Here is a 20492-nt window from a genome sequence, read left to right as displayed (position 1 = left end):
AATAATGACTAATCTCATGTTATTGTCTTACCTCTTGACACAGTACTGTTTATAGCTGCTGGGTGTGTATGTTTGACCAAGCAACAAAAAAACTACAGCATTGTACACCTGAGAGTGTGTGTTCTATCTACATCTTTATCAAACTGCATGTGATGTGTCTCTAGGGTTGCCGTTGTAAAATGACGGGCTGAGGCTGCTTGGAGATTCTACTCAGATAGGGTGAGAAAAAGAGATGGAATGAGAGAGAGATCCCTTTCTCTTTGTTCTCTCCTCCCTCTCTGTGTGTGCCCGTGCAGTCAGAACTCCTTTAGTGCCAGTGTTGTTCACCTTGCAGAGGTGGCTGTAGTTATACTGCAACATCAACTTCTGTCAAACACATCATCAATGTTTCATCACCACTGAACTCTATTTATCCTCCCAGCCTCTCAGGTTGTGTGTGTGTGTGTGTGTGTGTGTGTGTGTGTGTGTGTGTGTGTGTGTGTGTGTGTGTGTGTGTGTGTGTGTGTGTGTGTGTGTGTGTGTGTGTGTGTGTGTGTGTGTGTGTGTGTGTGTGTGTGTGTGTGTGTGTGTATGTGAGAGAGAGAGAGAGAGAGAGAGACAGAGCTGTCAAACATGCTTTGAAGAGCAACAAAGGATTCATGCTTATAACCTCGCATGACAGGGGAACACCTGCAGTGTGTGTGTGTGTGTGTGTGTGTGTGTGTGCGTGTGTGTATGTGTGTGTGTGTGTGTGTGTTGTCATGACTGTCCTGTGAGGATCCAACTGGGGGGGACTGGTGGGGGGGGGGGGGGGACTGGTGGGGATTAACAACTCACGTTCTGTTGTAAATCAAGTTGAGAATATTCATGTCTCCCTCCAATATTCACCACGTTTAAAAGCAAATACTGGAACAATATTTCTAACACAGAGCATGGAGATGAGTGGGTGGTCTATGGTGAGGCGATCTATAGAACACAACTGTCATTTTGTTTGTTATTTTGTGATGTGATGTGCATGTGATATAAAAATGATTGAAGTGTTTTTGTTAATAGAGGGATGTGATTTGAGAAACAAAAAGAGATAATTGTTTTACATAACTTTGTACAAGTGAAGTCACGCCCCTGAGTGAGGTCAGAGAGCGTGTCAGCCTGCTGGAACCTTCCCTTTCCTGCAAACTGTATAAATGATGAGTAAGAAATTAACATACGAGACCAGAAACGGGTCCAGCTAAATCTTCACGTTTAAACACAAAGTAGAGACGATATCCTCACCTCCTGGGCAATATCTGGCACGGCTGATTAGCTGTCCTAAGTAAAGTATCTTCGAAAGTGAATTTAAGTGGAACCATTCTACTACTCTGTTCAAACCATCGTATAACGCCATTCTCATCACCCCGCTGGGAACCATCGGCATGGCTGGAAGCATCTTACAGAGCGAATGGAGGGAGAATAAACTCTATAGTTCTGCTCAGGACTATACACGACAAGTCACCAGATACCGGACGACTGCAGGAGGACAACAGAAGACTTGTTGGAACCCTTTGGACAGTCAGAGCCTTACAAACGTGCCACAAAAAGGCCCAACTCCCTTTCCAAGGCCCTGTCCACTGAGAGAGATCCGGCGAACCAAGACATTCAAAAAGGCCCAACTCCCTTTCCAAGGCCCTGTCCACTGAGAGAGATCCGGCGAACCAAGACATTTCACGTAAATACGTTAATGATTTCTTACTCAAAGAGGGCGGCAGTTCGTGTGCAAATATATGATTACTGTAAGTGAGAGTAGTTTCTAAATGTACCGATGTTAAGTGTCTCTGGCCCTTTCTCTCTCGCCCTCTCCATCTCTTTTGTAACAAGCAGCCATGTTGTTGTCATTCCGCTAGGGACCTGTTTTTAACGTATTTAGCGTGTATGTTTATTCTGTATCACCATTTAATTAACTAGTAAATAGATAATTAAACAAATTTATGTAGTACTGAATCATAAGTAAGGCTCGGGTTCATGCAGATGCAAGGAGGTTACGACTTTTCATAATGATGATATGCTACTAGGTTATGATGAATAAGTTTACTGTTTTTAGATGTGATAGGTAAAGACCGTGAAGAGTTTAATTCGAGAGATGGTATCTCTTTATAGAACCGCTCTCGTGGTGCCCCAGATCCTAATGAGTTAATTGTAACATGATTAATTTAATCGGGTAACACTTAAACATAGTTAGGTAATTAGATAAATAACAGTCTTCAGATTTCAGATTGATGTTAAAGTCAGGTCTTGACTGTGTGTGTGTGTGTGTGTGTGTGTGTGTGTGTGTGTGTGTGTGTGAGAGAGAATCTTAGGGAAACACTGTGCTGCTGGTATGTCACATCCCATCTCCATTCAACCTGTCCTCGTTTCCTCTTTAACACGATCATACCAGACACACACTTTATTAGCATAGTTATTTAAAAAACAAACAAAAAGAACACCTTTATTTAACCAGGTAGGCAAGTTGAGAACAAGTTCTCATTTACAATTGCGACCCGGCCAAGATAAAGCAAAGCAGTTCGACACATACAACACAGAGTTACACATGGAGTAAAACAAACATACAGTCAATAATACAGTAGAAAAATAAGTCTATATACGATGTGAGCAAATGAGGTGAGATAAGGGAGGTAAAGGCAAAAAAAAGGCCATGGTGGCGAAGTAAATACAATATAGCAAGTAAAACACTGGAATGGTACATTTGCAGTGGAAGAATGTGCAAAGTAGAAATAAAGATAATGGGGTGTAAAGGAGCAAAATAAATAAATAACTTAAATACACTAGGGGAAGAGGTAGTTTTTTGGGCTAAATTATAGATGGGCTATGTACAGGTGCAGTAATCTGTGAGCTGCTCTGACAGCTGGTGTTTAAAGCTAGTGAGGGAGATAAGTGTTTCCAGTTTCAGAGATTTTTGTAGTTTGTTCCAGTCATTGGCAGCAGAGAACTGAATGGAGAGGCGGCCAAAGGAAGAATTGGTTTTGGGGGTGACCAGAGAGATATACCTGCTGGAGTGCGTGCTACAGGTGGGTGCTGCTATGGTGACCAGCGAGCTGAGATAAGGGGGGACTTTACCTAGCAGGGTCTTGTAGATGACCTGGAGCCAGTGGGTTTGGCGACGAGTATGAAGCGAGGGCCAGCCAACGAGAGCGTACAGGTCGCAGTGGTGGGTAGTATATGGGGCTTTGGTGACAAAACGGATGGCACTGTGATAGACTGCATCCAATTTATTGACTAGGGTATTGGAGGCTATTTTGTAAATGACATCGCCGAAGTCGAGGATCGGTAGTATGGTCAGTTTTACGAGGGTATGTTTTGCAGCATGAGTGAAGGAGGCTTTGTTACGAAATAGGAAGATGATTCTAGATTTAATTTTGGATTGGAGATGCTTAATGTGAGTCTGGAAGGAGAGTTTACAGTCTAACCAGACATCTAGGCATTTGTAGTTGTCCACATATTCTAAGTCAGAACCGTCCAGAGTAGTGATGCTAGTCGGGCGGGTGGGTGTGGGCAGCGATCGGTTGAAGAGCATGCATTTAGTTTTACTTGTATTTATGAGCAGATGGAGGCCTCGGAAGGAGAGTTGTATGGCATTGAAGCTCGTCTGGAGGGTTGTGAACACAGTGTCCAAAGAAGGGCCAGAAGTATACAGAATGTATAAAAAAATATAGAAATATATGAATATAAATAGACACACATGGAGTCTCTAGTAAACAGCTTAACCGTGTGAGTATGAATGCATTTCCTTATAGAAACTTAACAGAATAATACTGAATATAGTGTGTAGTATGTTCAGTTATGGCAGAGAGGGTAAAACCTTTGTGAGTGTCGCGTGTGAGAGAGAAAGTGAGTGTCTGAGTGTGTAAATGTGTGTGTGTGTGTGTGTGTGTGTGTGCATAACCGTATGTCCATCCCTCCCTACTCCCGTAGGCCTTGGCAGTCAGTAAGAGAGGGCAAAATGCTTTGAGGCTATTTGGTGATTATCTGTAGAATATGGTTTCACACAATGTCCCTGACAATGACTGCAGCACTTACCCTGGTGTGTGTGTGTCCTTGGTAGAGCTTCTATCTAAGATTGATGGGTCAGAAAATGGGCTTGTCTGCTACTCAAGACAATCACACCATTTAACTCTCCCTCTATCTACCACTCTCTCCTTCCCTCCTTTTGCTTGTCTCTCTCTCTCTCTCTCTCTTCTCCTCTCTTTCTCTTTCTCTCTCTCTCTCTTTCCCTCTTTCTCCCTCTCTCTCTCTCTCTCTCTTTGTATCCTTATCCTTTTCTTCTCTCTCTACCCTTTCCTTTCTCCAACCACTAACCCCTCTCCTCCTTCCCTAGCAACTCTCTTCCATCGCCCTCCCTCTCCTTTGCTGATTCTCCCTTCTTCCTAGAGAAGGGACGTGGAGGAGAAGGGGTACATGCAGGGAGGAAAAAGAGAGGAACAATGACTTGAGAACATCTGAGTCCCTTTGCTAGTTCCTTTTTCCGAAATGAGTCACACTCACTGGAGTGCCACAACCTAAAACAACTTTGCTCCTCTACGATGCAAAACCATTTGCATTCAGGTGCCACACCAAACGCACCGGGTCCCATTTCTCCTTTCTATGTATCTTTCTGGTAACACAGTCAACAGTTTCTAGAGGGGGCCTGTAGACTGGGCACGCGCCCTGTGTGAAAAGATGAGCTTACAGTTTTCCCCGACAAAGGTCTGTCAAAAGATGGGATGCTTGTCATTCGTCATTAACATCAATGTATCCTAACTGACGAGCGAGGTTCTCACTGAATGTAATCTGGCAGTAACCAGATTGACCATTTTCCTTGCCAGGTGCTGCATGATTGCACTGCCATTCCTGGAACAAAAGGCAACTGCAATTTCAACACAGTGGGATTCTTTCTTCTTCTTTTTTTCACCACTTCTGGGTCTTTTGCAAAACATTGGAGTGATCACACTTGTCAACCCCACCCATCTGTCTGTTGTAATCGTGAATTAAAGCAGGCTGGCCGACCACCTTCCTGTTCCAAACACCATCCTGTCAGACTAGCCTCGTTACTTGAGTGGAATCACTTACATTGTGAAAATTGGATTGTGTCTCTCCACTGTATGGCCCTATCCTACACCGACACATATCCCCACGCTCGGTTTGGTGATTGCATTGAACCCCAGGTTCTCTCCGACCACTTACGAGCGCGAGTGATGCGTGAAAGTTGTCGAACCAAACGTTGTAACCCTGGTATGGCACAACCGTAGGCCAACCACATCACCAATCCCGACTGTCAGTTGTACACATTGAAATCCAAAGTGTACCCTGAGTCAGAGGAAGAAATGATCCATCATTTGAATCCCCACTTAATTGGCTTCCCTTTCATATACTGCCTGATGCCTGATTGCCTATTTGATTTGACCTTGCGCCCATCTATGGCTACGTTTTGGTTTGGCTGATAGGGCTTTTTACAAGTCTGTTTCAGGTGGTCCAGTAAGTATTGCAGTTCTCTAAGACTATCTGCATTGTCCTCAGTGATCAACGATGTGTACAGCAGCGAACAGAGCCTTGAAGCGACGGACGCAACATGAAAGCTCTAGGTTCTGTCAGTTGGGGTAAATCCCATGGAAATGAAGCAGTCCAAGAAACCGGTAGAGTTCTGCAGGTGTAACATCAAGCCACGCTCCAAGTGAATCGCCATACGACGGGCACTCCGCGAACCTCTGCCACCAATGCCTTGCGTGGAAAACCACAAGAAGAGGTCTCTCTTTCTTCGTCTTCCACCGTACTGCCTAATGTACCCCTGCCAAAATCTAAACCAACTGGACGTTCTGGCCTGAAAGGGATGGATTCAAGAGCCTGTGTATCAACATCATCATAGGACTGAAATGTGCTATTGGGCAAGACGTGGAACACGAACAGAAAGACTTAGAGACAGGACAAGAGAAAATAGATAAAAAATGTTTTTTTAAATCTGCCGTTTCCAGCTACAACAGTCGGTGACAACATTAACAATGTATTTCTGATCAACTTGATGTTGTTTTAATGGACCAAAAAATGTGCTTTTCTTTCAAAAACAAAGACATTTCTAAGTGACTCCAAAGTTTTGAACGGTAGTGTATATACATAAAGGCCTGATAATACATAAGAATAACACATCATTCATAGTTACCTTCCAGTTGAAGACCTTGGCCGAGAGGCCTCAGATGGTGCGCTCCTCAACGTCCTCTGTCTGCTTGATCTCATTCTCTTCATCCTCGTCTTCTCCAAGTAGATCAGCATCAAGGTCATCTTCCTCTAAGCAGGCCATGCCTTCATGGTCCTCCTCATCCTGTAGGCCTTCCGCAGCATTGACCCGCAGCTCATCTTCCGGTAGTGTCCTCCTCCTCGTGGGCAGGGACTGCATTATCTCCCGGCACTGGTCTCCTCTGTCCACTTCTAAAACTCAACCATAAAGACAGGAAAATGAACTTTTCAAATAGAAACCAGGTACAACCCCTCCAAAGAATAGCCTGAGACTGACAAAAAGTTACATTCAGAATACGCCAAAAAAAAAAGAGAATCATCAATGAAAGTCAATAGTGTGTCCAAAAGTTATCAATTGGAAGGTGACAAAGTTACATTTTACTATCCAAAGGATTTGACTTCAACATTTGAGAAAACATGTCATGTGATTGCAAAGTCCACAACTGAAATAATCTGATCATGCATGCCTGTAAGTAGCAAAGTCACAAACCAGCTCGACCAGGAACACTTAGATACCGAGCAGACAACCACAAAAATCATTATTCGTTGGCTATTATCATTACATTAATGATTACAGCCGGAAGACTTCATATTTTATTGGAAACATATCACAGATAAACAGACACCTATGAGGATAGCCATGGAAATTTGTGCCTCACAGCACCCCTCTCTCTTTCAGCTGGCTGGCTAGGAACAAAATATAATCACTAGCCAGTTCATTTTTTCACTCCAATACCTAATGACAAATGCATTTTATTTTGCACAGTTATCAAAGAAAATATTGACATTTAAAAAGACAAGACAAGAGCTACATCCACCAGACTAACATTCTCTGTCTTGTGTGACCGGCTTGACCAACACGGACTCATTTGTCATCATAGTTAGAGAAAAGACTCTAAAATGGAAATATAATCATTACCAACGTAAAAACAAAGTATGTACAGCTTCTTACCTTGATATGGTTGTCCAATTCTGAATGAAGGCGCTGCCAAAGTTAGTCGCAACCTGTTAGATTGAGTGGGGGGATTGGCGGCTCCCTGTGGCAACAGCGTCTAATCAGACATTTTAATGTTGAGTTTGTCCTTTTGAGAGAAAGCCTAGTTACCGCCCCTTAACCTCTAAACCAATCATCTATAATTCATGCAGACATTGTAACCTATAAAAATAAAAATATATGATTGTAGCATGGAGATATTGACGTGACAACCATTGGAAACATGTTTCTGATTTTTTTTAAATAAATGGTCTGGAAAGGGTTCACCCTATAGCCACGTGAAATGAACCCTGCAAGCACACAGAATTAATGTGTAAAGAATAGATGCTGATTCATAATACTTCCTTCCTGTCATAATACTTCCTTCCTGACAGTTGGACAGGTCTCAAAGTTGGACAGCTTCCCTCAGGCGTCTGAAAAGATTTGGCATGGGTCCTCAGTTCCTCAAAAGATTCTACAGCTGCACCATCAAGAGCATTGGTTGCATCACTGCCTGGTATGGCAACTGCTTAGGCTCTGACCGCAAGGCACTACAGAGGGTAGTGCGTACGGCCCAGTACATCACTGGGGCAAAACTTCCTGCCATCCAAGACCTCTGTACCAGGCAATGTCAGAGAAAGGCCGTAAAAATAGTCAAAGTCTCCAGCCACCCTAGTCATAGACTGATCTCTCTGCTACCGCACGGCAAGTGGTACCGGAGCGCCAGGTCTAGGTCCAAGAGGCTTCTAAACAGCTTCTACCCCAAAGACATGAGACTCCTGAACATCTAATCAAATAGCTACCCAGACTATTTGCATAAGCCCCTCTATTTTACACCACTGTTACTCTCTGTTGGTATCATCTATGTATAGTAAGTTTAATAACTAATAACTCTACCTATAATGTATAGGTAGAGTTTAATAACTCTACCTACATGTACATATTACCTCAACTAATAGGTGCCCCCGCACATTGACTCTGTACCGGTAACCCCCTGTATATAGTGTCTCTATTGTTATTTTACTGCTGCTCTTCAATTACTTTTTCCTTTTATTTCGTATATTCTTATTCGTGTTTCTTTTTTTCCTTTAAAAAAAAACTGCATTGTTGGTTAGGGGCTCGTAAGTAAGCATTCACTGTAAGGTGAAAAGCTTCCAGTGAAATACGTAAGCATTTCACTGTAATACAACAATACCTGTTGTATTCGGCACATGTGACTAATACAAGTTGATTTAGATTTGAAGGCTTCAGGGTTCTTGTCTCTGAATGGGAACCACTGACACCTACGACCGCTTATAATGGCTTACAATGGCTCATATTGGATGATAATAGCTTCACATGGGCACTTAGACCATTCTGCTCTGAGCACATTGAGAGGGAGATCAGTCCTGTCACTGCAGGGAGAGATATAGAGAATCAAGGTGCTTGTAGGGCTGTGGCGGTCACGAAATTTCGTCAGCCGGCGATTGTCAAGCAAATAACTGTTGGCCTCACGGCAATTGACCGTTAATTAACATAAACACATTTAGCATCTCCTGGCTTCTAATAAGTCTATGTAATATAGCCTACACCTTCACAATAAATCCATTATTTATTTTAGACAGGTCTAAAGAAACATGATATGAAGAAAATGTAGTCTTTAAAAAAAAAACAGTATAGCATACTTTGAGTTGTCCTTATGTTAGGTCCTAATCTGGCTATGTCATATGGTTGTGGGCAACACTAGTTCATTTAGCAGACAAGATTTGCTTATTTTATAGTGTGAAGAATACAGTTGAACAAAGCTGAATGAAATAGAAAGGATATTTTCTCCAAACGATTTGAGGAGTACCCACATGTGGCTACTCTGTGTTGAGCTGTTAATCAACAAAGAAATAGGTGCGCCTTTAAGCTTAATTTAGAGTTATTCATGTAACTTTAGTTGTTCTACAAACGTTGGGCTACATGTTTTGATGTTTTAATATATTGTAAGGCTGCATGATGCAACTCTAATGATGGTTTGAAAAAAAGTTGCTTGAAAGGCAGGAACTCTGCTTTGGGTTTTTTTCGCAGGCAGTCTCACATTCACAATTTGAGAATCACTTGATAATGCCTTGAATTTCCCAGCAGCATCCCTTTTGTGTGGCCATAATGCACCCTAAGAAATCCATGCCTTTTGCAGCCCTTCTCCCTAAATGCTGCCCGCTCCAAAGCAGCTCGCATCTCACTCCACAATACAGACAGCTCTGGGTGTTAAAGTCTGCGTAAGCGCTCAGCAGGAGACAATCTAGCCCTTACGTGGTCTCTGGAGGAAACGACTTGACAACCCTCTGTGATCTCTGAGGGACTTCGGCCGACATCGGATCCACCTGGAAATGTGGGCTTCCGGGATTTCCGGGATTCCTCAGAGGCAAGGTAGAAATTTGAGGACGAGCGTCGGCGACAGGGAACAGACTTCCTCTCCCTCCTACGTTCCCGTAGCCGCCCATCGATCCGGATGGTCAAGGCTATGAGGAAGTTGAGGTCCAGGGGCTGCGAGCTCGTCTGTAATCACCCGTGAAGGAATGCATCGAACAGGGCTTCCTTGTTCCAGGCACTCTCAGCCGCCAACGTGGGAAAGTCCACAGTGTAGTCTGCCACAATATGGGAATCCTGACGTCGTTGGAGCAGCTTACGAGCCGCCTCTCTTCCAGATAACGGAGAATCAAGCACTTTCCGTACCTCCGCCACAAACTCCTCCAATCTGAGGTAAACAGTGGACTGTTGCTTCCACACCACCATAGCCCAGGCAAGAGCCCTCCCGGACATCAGCGTTATCACGTACGCTATCATTGAGATGGAAATGAAGAAAGCTGCAGCTCAAAGATGAGAGAACACTGGGAGAGAAATGCCCCGGCAGGATCCGGGATCTCCAGCGTAGCACTCCGGAGAAGGTAAGCGGGGTTCTTGGGAAGCCAGGGTAGATTGGGGAGAAACGCAGCTGGTAGCGGCGTAATTGACAGTCTGGAGGGTTACAGTAGTGGTGGGCTGCCTCACAGACAGTCCGAGGAATTGCTCCAGCAATGTGTTGAAGGCACGGTCCTGGCATTCCGCCAAGGTCTGGAATCCTTCTATAAGAACTTGAAGTAACTCCTCGTGTTTTCCAATGGTGGCTCCCTGGGAGGAGACGGTGTTGCGGAGCTGGTCCGAGTCTGGCGGGTCAGTCATGGCCAGTTCGTACTATCACGACTCAGGATATGACCCAGATGCAGAGATGGGAGGCTGATAGTACAGTTCTCAGATGATTTATTGTAAACACAGGTCAAAGGGCATGTCAAGGGCAGACAGAGGTTCGTGATCAGATCAGAGTCAAGCAGGTACAGGACGGCAGGCTCGGGGTCAGGGCAGGCAGAATGGTCAGAACCGGGAAAAACTAGGAAACAGAACTAGAGAAACAGGAAAGCGGGAAAGAACGGTAAGACCTGACCGGGCAAGACGAACTGGCAACAGACAAACAGAGAACACAGGTATAAATACACAGGGGATAATGGGAAGATGGGCGACACCTGGAGGGGGTGGAGACAAGCACATAGACAGGTGAAACAGATCAGGGTGTGACACTCCTCTGAACAGTTTATGTTGAGATGTGTCTGTTTCTTGAATGTGAATGATTTATTTGCAATTTCTGAGGCTAGTAGCTCTAATCAATGTATCCTCTGCAGCAGAGGTAACTCTGGGTCTTCCTTTCCTGTGGCGGTCCTCATGAGAGAAAGTTTCATCATAGCGCTTGATGGTTTTTGCAACTGCACTTGAAGAAACTTTCAAAGTTCTTGCAATTTTCCGTACCGACCGACCTTTATTTCTTAAAGTAATGATGGACTGTCATTTCGGTTTGCTTATTTGAGCTGTTCTTGACATAATATGGACTTGTTTTTTACCAAATAGGGCTGACTTCTGGATCCCACCCTTATCTCGTCACAATACAACTGATTGGCTCAAACGTATTAAGAAGGAAATAAATTCCACAAATTAACTTTTGACAAGGCACACCTGTTAATTGAAATGCATTCCAGGTGAAGCTGGTTGAGAGAGTGCCAAGAGTGTGCAAAGCTGTCATCAAGGCAAAGGGTGGCTACTTTGAAGAATCTCAAATATATAAAATATATTTTAACACTTTATTGCTTACTGCATGTTTCCATATGTGTTATTTCATAGTTTTATGTCTTCACTGTTATTCTACAATGTAGAAAATAGTAATAATAATGAAAAGCCCTGGAATGAATGTGTGTCCAAACTTTTGACTGCATGTGTGAAATTTGTTTTGATTTAGAATGGACCATTATCATGCCCCTCTCGAAAAAAGGGGAAAGGTTATAAAATACATGTCTTTTCTGCACTTAAATAGCGAATGGAGGACGCTTTATCCTGTGGTCCATATTCATACCAGCCAGGTAGACTATACTCCTGTTGTAAAGATAAGCAATGTGCTTAATATTTGCTTAATAACTTATAAATAATAAATATAGTAGGCCTAGCCTATAGAACGCTGATGGGATCCTCCTATTTTTAATAGAGGCCATCACTCTATTTTCTCGCTCAATTGCATAGCCCATAGAAGTGTTGCGCAACATGAGCTCATGGGCTCTCATGAAGTGATTGATTGGATTTTTGATTACATTTGCATTGTCAGAGTGATTAGAGGGACAATCGAGTGCTAAGTACCAGGCAGTTAGCAAGTTTGGTAGGCTACTAATGACCATCAGCAGCATCAGAGCTTGGAGAAGCCTAATTACTGTGACTAAATGGTGTGGCGGTAATACGGTCACTGCAACAGCCCTAAGTGTGTGTGTGTGTGTGTGTGTGCATGCTTGTGTGTGTGCATACATGCGTTTGTGCATGTGTGCTCACATGCATGCTTGCATAGGTGCTTGCATGCATGCTTGTCGACCTACTTCTCAAACGTGGGAGCATCCTAGTTCTGAATGAGTAATTAATTGAGATCTCCGGCTGTGTGCGTATGTGCAACAAGATCTCACAAATTGATACGGATTGACTTCACTATTCAACGTTTTTCCGGGGGGATAAACATCACATTTGTAGAGTTAAGTTTAGTCATTAATTCCGAATGGTTAAGGTAAGGGTTAAGGTTTAGCATACGGTTAAAACCAAAAAATACACACAAAAAAAGTCCCTAGCATTAAGATTGAACACAGCCTCGGAGCCGGACCTCGCACCTTTCGCAATGCCCTAGCAAGCCACAAGCCTACTTGATGGTAATAGAATGTACCGGATGGTTTTGAAGGCATCTCCGGACATCCTGGGAACCTGGACAAATGTTGAATATTGCCTTGGATCTTGTGTTTGTGTGTTTTAGCTCTGTCTCTCCAGCTGACACTGTCCTGTGTTCTAATAGCTACAAACAGACAGACACTGTTCCCAAAGAGACCACGCTGTAACCGTAGCATATCTGTGTTCTGAACGTTGATCGGCCACCGTTGAAACGCATCACCTATAATCAATGAGACATGCCACACCGGCCTCAGACACAACACTGCAGTGAATAAGCTCTTCAGTGAAGTAGCCATCTTTTTAAGCCTATTTTCAAGGGTTCTATGAGTCTGTGAAGTGTAAACAACATTGGCACAATGTAAAAAACAAAATCCTGTTGTTTTTACGGTAACTTACTGACAGCCAGTTACCTGTAATTACTGTAAAAAAGGTACAGTATGTTACTGTAAATTCCCCCAAAACTTTGGTTAACAGTACATTCATTTTTACAGTAACTTACAGGTAACTGGCTGCCAGTAAATTACCGTAAAAATAACAGGATTTCCCCCCCCAGTGCAGTCAAAAATCTAGCAGAACACTCAATGCTCACGAAACACATGCAACACACGTTGGCTGTGTAGTGTTAGATTCAGGACCAGGTCAATTGTTACAAAGCATTGCATCAGGTGCTATTTCCATCAGAAAAGAAAAGTTGAGTGAAGGCGAATAGACTGTATAAGACCCAAGTGTTGAGCGCTAGCTCAAGCTCTATATGGTATTTTATGTAGAAGATCGTCAGGGTCATCACTCTCACGGTCTCACGGCAGAATTAGACTTTCATCCATCTTTCGCACATTTCGAAGTTGTTCCAAACATCACATTTTTAAGCGTTTAAGGTTATGTTTAGGCCTTAACTCTGAAATCTTAAGGTTAAGCATTAACTCTGAATGGTTAAGGTAAGGGTTAAGGTTCGAGATAAGCTTAATACTTAAAACCTTAGAAAACAACTTTCCATCGCTGGATTCAAACATGGAACCTTTGGCACCAGAGGTAGATGGTTACACGCATCCACGATCCCCGTCCGCAATGCCCTAGCAAAACCTACAAGAAGGTAACAGCGGTGACTGTTTCCCCTAGTGGCCAGTTTCCACGTCATCTCCCTATGTCCTCAGATATTAATAGATGTTGAATACTGACTTGTATCACGGGGTGACCTGGCTGCACTCATACATGACATCGCATTCTATCATTCTTATCAGGTACAGTACATGCTCTCAATACTGTTTTGTGACATTCTCTTCATAAGCTGTTGAGAAGTAAATGCTACCCTGCCCCAGTGCCTAAACTCTCTAACAAGTCTAATCTGTCTGTTTACCAGATCACTGCCTTTATAATCAGAGGAGAGCGATCTGTGAAATAATAATAATAGATTACACTGCGTGAATCGAATCTCAGATACAGGCACCTCATTCTGCAAAACATCCAAACGCAGACTACATTATCACTGCTACATCTGGAAGGAGACAGAGACAGTTTCATGTTATTGCTTTGCTGTTGCTGTTTCATCCCCTGGGGGGGAACAAAAAAACAGATATTAGCTTATCCCCTGGTTAGTTTCTCTTTCTCTCTCTCGTACTCACGCTCTCTCCTACTCACGCTCTCTCTCTCTCATACACACTCTCTCTCTCTCTCTCTCTCTCTCTCACACACACTCACACTCTCACACTCACTCACTCACTCACTCACTCACTCACTCACTCACTCACTCACTCACTCACTCACTCACTCACTCACTCACTCACTCACTCACTCACTCACTCACTCACTCACTCACTCACTCACTCACTCACTCACTCACTCACTCACTCACTCACATATGGCCCCATGCAAGCAGTCCCAGTATGTTCTGTAATTAATATTGCATCGGTTGTCTGGCTGTTAGCTGTTTACCCATGATACACTTACTGATAGCTGTGTGTGTGCACAGGCACATGGACAGATAGGGCTCTACCTGTGCAGAGCAAATGCTTCTTTACTCTTCCAGTCTCCAAAGTGATCTTTTCGGTGGTGGTATCATTTCCCCCAAAATGTTTTTTAAATATTTATTTATATATATATATATACATTTTTTGTCATCGTTCTGAACTAACCACAAGCAAATCGTTGTTAAATTGTCATCTATGCATCAGAACCAAAAAGAGTGTCTTGATTGTTGACCAAATTCCCAGTCATCGCCATTGGCGTGCAAAGGCAGTTGCTCATGTCCAGATTTGTGACCAGAAAGAACTTGTTTTATCTCCTCCAGTTTTGCAAAAACAGTTTAGGCCTACGTTTATAATCAATGTAAAAAAAAAACAGTTTAGGCCTACGTTTATAATCAATGTAAAAAAAACAGTTTAGCCCTACGTTTATAATCAATGTAAAAAGAAAAACAGTTTAGGCCTACGTTTATAACCAATGTAAAAAAAACAGTTTAGGCCTACGTTTATAACCAATGTAAAAAAAACAGTTTAGGCCTACGTTTATAACCAATGTAAAAAAAACAGTTTAGGCCTACGTTTATAATCAATGTAAAAAAAAACAGTTTAGGCCTACGTTTATAATCAATGTAAAAAAAACAGTTTAGGCCTACGTTTATAATCAATGTTAAAAAAACAGTTTAGGCCTACGTTTATAACCAATGTAAAAAAAACAGTTTAGGCCTACGTTTATAATCAATGTAAAAAAAACAGTTTAGGCCTACGTTTATAATCAATGTAAAAAAAACAGTTTAGGCCTACGTTTATAATCAATGTAAAAAAAACAGTTTAGGCCTACGTTTATAATCAATGTTAAAAAAACAGTTTAGGCCTACGTTTATAACCAATGTAAAAAAAACAGTTTAGGCCTACGTTTATAATCAATGTAAAAAAAACAGTTTAGGCCTACGTTTATAATCAATGTAAAAAAAACAGTTTAGGCCTACGTTTATAATCAATGTAAAAAAAACAGTTTAGGCCTACGTTTATAATCAATGTAAAAAAAACAGTTTAGGCCTACGTTTATAATCAATGTTAAAAAAACAGTTTAGGCCTACGTTTATAATCAATGTAAAAAAAACAGTTTAGGCCTACGTTTATAACCAATGTAAAAAAAACAGTTTAGGCCTACGTTTATAATCAATGTAAAAAAAACAGTTTAGGCCTACGTTTATAACCAATGTAAAAAAAACAGTTTAGGCCTACGTTTATAATCAATATAAAAAACAGTTTAGGCCTACGTTTATAATCAATATAAAAAACAGTTTAGGCCTACGTTTATAATCAATATAAAAAACAGTTTAGGCCTACGTTTATAATCAATGTAAAAAACAGTTTAGGCCTACGTTTATAATCAATATTAAAAAACAAGCACTCTTCAGGCAGGCTGCCCTCCAAAGTGATGGTGCAGTTCAGAAAAATCATGCTTTCCAGCCAATCACGCAACCTCTGCTACAAGTAAGCCGAATGATTTTCCTTGCTCTGGCCTCCAGAGAAGTGACATGATATGTCCCTAGTTGATATGGGCAGCTAAAACAAAATGACTTTCAGCTCCAAATGCAGGTGTAAAACGCAGTTTATTTCTGTAGCATCACCGTTTATGGCTGTAATGACAGGCAATACATTTCAGTAGCGATTGTGTGCGCATGTTCGCGTGTGTTCGCGTGTGCACACATGCAGGTGCGATCGCGGGGGTCGCACGTTTTGTACCGCTCTCTTTTGGGGTTAGCTGGTCAAACATTTTGAAAACTATTGCAATACATGATAGTGACAAAACATTTAGTTCGTTTGGACATAGTAATAGTATGACACAGTATATCTGTCACGCCCTGACCATAGAGAGCCCTCGGTTCTTTCTCTATGGTTTAGGTCAGAGCGTGACTAGGGGGTGATCTAGTCATTGATTTTCTATGTGGCTGGGTTGTAATGGTTCCCAATTAGAAGCAGCTGGTAATCGTTGCATCTAATTGGGGATCATATTTAGGAAGCCCTTTCTCCCACCTGCTTTGTGGGATATTGTTTTTGAGCGAGTGCATGTACCACTGGTTTGTTTATTGTTTTGTTTAGAAGTTTCACTTTAAATAAATATGTGGAACTCAAATCACGCTGCGCCTGTCTTTCGACCGCGACAATTTCTTACGATCTTCTATTCTGACTGGAATTGGGTCTTTGTCAATAAGTGCAGCATGCATTCCTTTTCCAAATAGTTTCATAGTTTACTCATCAGATTGTGCTGCTTTCCCCTCATCTTGTAATAACTGTTTCAACAAGTATTTTTTGTGCACGACCCTGTGTGTGCACATACCTACCTGTATATGTGTGAGTGTTTGCTTGTGTGTGTGTGTATGCTCTGTGATCTCAGGACAGACTAAGGTCATTATCATCACTTACCATGGCTGGAATATACAAATGCATTAGCTCAAAGCTTTGCATAGTCCTTGCCCCCAGAAGTGTGTGGGTGTCTGCGCGTGATTCACTCCAGGCACTGTCGTCAGAATTAGAATGGTCCCCACCGTTCTGCTAAAGGTTTGAGTTCCGCTGTAATTTACTGTTCAAAGGATCTGAGTCTGAGAAGCCAAGCCACAATTACCGCTAGAAAGGCATGACCGACCAGGAGAGACACCGTAATTGAGTTCAATTTTAGTTTCTGAATAGATCATTCTATTAATTTCAGGAAATAAATATAGTTCTCTACTGTCTGAAAATACTTGCACTCAGGAAAGAGGACGTTTTGATGAAAATAAGGAAATGTCTGAGTTCCTAGTACAACACACACAAACACAGAATGCCTTCAGTACTGCCACCCTGAACTCATGCGACCTCTGCAGCACTGCAAATTTTTTTTTAAGAACCAAGGACAGCAGCCACTGAAAAGTTTATTTTTTTCCAGTAGCATCACTCCCAACATATTCAGCGCTATGGACAGCAATCCCATGACGTGGCACCATCACCCTCCGGCACCCTCCTTCCATCCTCGGATAAGCAATGTCCTAATAATCTCACCTGAGACCAAGCATTTAAGCAGTTTCAGGCATCCTTGCAAGGATATAAGACTGATTTAGCCACACTAGGAACAGAGGTTAGGGAGCCGGCAAAGCCAAGCAGAATACAACTGCCCAGGTGCTATGTCTAACAAACCTCTTTATAGGGATTGACCTGAGCCCCCTGCAGCCTTTGTCATCCTGCCTGGCCTGCACCTATTTTTGCTCTGATGCCATGCCTTTTCATTTGGACTCCGAACACATGAAGTGCTCCAGGGCTCAGCTGTACTTTGTGTTTGCCTTGTCATTTCTACTCCTGTCTGAGGCCACAACCGTACACGTGCACTTGCACACACACTCACGCACATCTGCACCAATGACACTAGTGAGTGAGTTGCAGTCTGACTTGGAGTTACTTGCTCTGAATTGACCTTCTGTCTGCTAGTCTCAACATTCACCATGAACTCCGTATATTCTTCTCTCTCTCCCCCTCATGCTCTCTCTTTCTAATGCACTCTCTTACTCTCTCTTACTCTCATGCTCTCTTGCCCTCTCTCATGCTCTCTCTCTCTCTCTCTCTCTCTCTCTCTCTCTCATGCTCTCTCTCTCTCATGCTCTCTTGCCCTCTCATGCTCTCTCTCTCATGCTCTCTCATGCTCTCTCACATGCTCTCACATGTTCTCTCTCTCTCTCTCTCTCTCTCTCTCTCTCTCACCCTCTCACATGCTCTCTCTCTCTCTCTCTCTCACTCTCTTTTTGTGTCTCACTCGCATGATCTCTCTCATGCACTCTCTCACTCACTCTCTCTCTCTGCAGTAGTGTACAATGGGTCAGGCTGGCTCGGGGGGCCATTAACCTCACATAACACACATAACAATAGTGTCCATGAGTGTGTGGTTATGTGTATGGGTGTAGAACTGTAGGTGACTAATAGTGTTGTTAGATGTCAGAGCTGAAAGGGAATCTGACACTCTCAAATCTCACTGCAGACGTTCAAAAAATAAACATAAATGACGAACAACTAAAACCCTCTTCTCATCTAACCTCATGTGGTTTGTGGTGTGTTTTGTATTTGAAGTGGTGTGTGTTGTTTGTCACGCGCGCTGAATACAACAGGCGTAGACCTTACCGCGAAATGCTTACTTACAAGCCCTTGGCCAACAATGCAGAGTTTTTTTTAAGTAAGAAAATCTATGTATAAAAAAATGCGGCTATATACAAGGGGTATCGGTAGTTAGTTAATGTGCAGGGGTACAGGTTAGTGAGGTAATTGAGGTTATATGTACACGTAGGTAGGGGTAAAGTGACTATGCATAGATAATAAACAGCAAGTAGCAGCAGCGTATTAAAGGGAGTCAATGCAAATAGTCTGGGTAGCCATTTTATTAACTGTTCACCAGTCTTATGGCTTGGGGGTAGAAGCTGTTAAGGTGCCTTTTGGACCAGGACTTTTAGTCTCAGACTTGGTGCTCTGGTACTGCTTGCCATGTGCTTGCAGAGAGAACGGTCCATGACTTTGGTGGCTGGAGCCTTTGAACATGTTTAAGGCCTTTCTTTTACACCTCCTGGTATAGAGGTCCTGGATGGCAGGACCTCTATAAGCTTGGTCCCGCTGATGTATTGGGCCGTACACACTAACCTCTGTAGCGTCTTGTGGTCTGATACCGAGCAGTTGCCATACCAAGTGATGATGCAACCAGTCAGGATGCAACCAGTCAGGATGCTCTCGATGGTGCAGCTGTAGAACTTTCTGAGGAACACTCTTTCTTTACCATATATTTAGTCTTTATACAAGTAAATATTGTTAAATAGGAATAATTTAAGCTATTGTTAGATTGATGTTGCTAGCTACTGTACTTATTTACCTCAGCCTGCCTAGTCAGCTAGCCAGCTACTAAGCTCGTCAGCTAGCTAACCAGACAGTTTTATTTAGCTAACGTTAGCTAGCTAGCTACTGTAACTGTTATTGTAGCTTTCTGTTTGTATGTGGTTTGCACTTCTGTGGCATACCTCGAGGGGATTTTCTTGTATCTTTCCAACCAGCCGAAGTACTATGAAGACACCCCTGATCTCGACAAGAGGCGAAACATTCAGAGAAATGCACATCTCAGGGTAACGTTAAGCAGTTAACTTCTATTAGATAACTGGATGGATTTAGCTACGTACAATAATTTTTCATCAACCATTTTCCATCTAGCTAGTTGCTATCTATACTTAGAGTTCAGTGGAAGCTGCTGAGGGGAGGACGGCTCATAATAATGTCTGAAATGGAGTAAATGGAATGGTATCAAACACATGGAAACCATGTGGTTGATACCATTCAATTGATTCCATTCCAGCCATTATTATGAGCCGTCCTCCCCCCAGCAGCCTCCACTGATATAGTCATATGTCTGTCATATTGAGGTATCTAGCTATAAATAGAACCTGATCAATCAAATCGATAGGTGGAAGCAATTATGTTAATTCCAAATGATCTAAACTGGGTGTCTTCGCTAGATAGACACAGGGAGCAGGGTGGAAGAAAGTGAGAAAGAAAGAATGAAAGGGAGAGAGAGGTGGGAAGAGAGTGGAAGACAGAGAGAGATGGAGAGAGAAACAGAGAGAGAAAGACAGCAGCGCAAATGTACTTAGACTTGAGTAATTCAACAACTCTTCTCTTCCAACTTGTTGGACAATCACATGTACGGGGGAAGGATGGCCAGCCAGACAGGAGGCTGATTTTTACTAAGGAGGAGAAGGAGGCCGTGCTGACCGAGATGCATGCAGGCCATTTCAGTGAAGCGCATGATTGCCAAAATCAACCTACGCTTCTTCTGACAGGGAATTGTCAAGGAGATGGACAGCTGGGCAAGTGAAATAATCTTTTGTTTATACATTTTATGATTATGATTTCAATGATTGTCACATCAGAGAGCACACAATGTTTCAATTTTCCAATTTTTTGCTTAAAAGTCAGTACCCAGTCTAGCCTACCAGAAGTTTGAGAAGGCGAAGACTATGGTGCAGGAGTTGAAGCCCATCAGTTGTTTCACCATGGCACATGATCAGCAAGTGTCCCAATTCAAATTTGCA

Source organism: Oncorhynchus nerka, linkage group LG19 (genome assembly GCF_034236695.1).
Source record: "Oncorhynchus nerka isolate Pitt River linkage group LG19, Oner_Uvic_2.0, whole genome shotgun sequence".
NCBI lineage: Eukaryota > Metazoa > Chordata > Actinopteri > Salmoniformes > Salmonidae > Oncorhynchus > Oncorhynchus nerka.
This window is presented reverse-complemented; position numbering follows the sequence as displayed.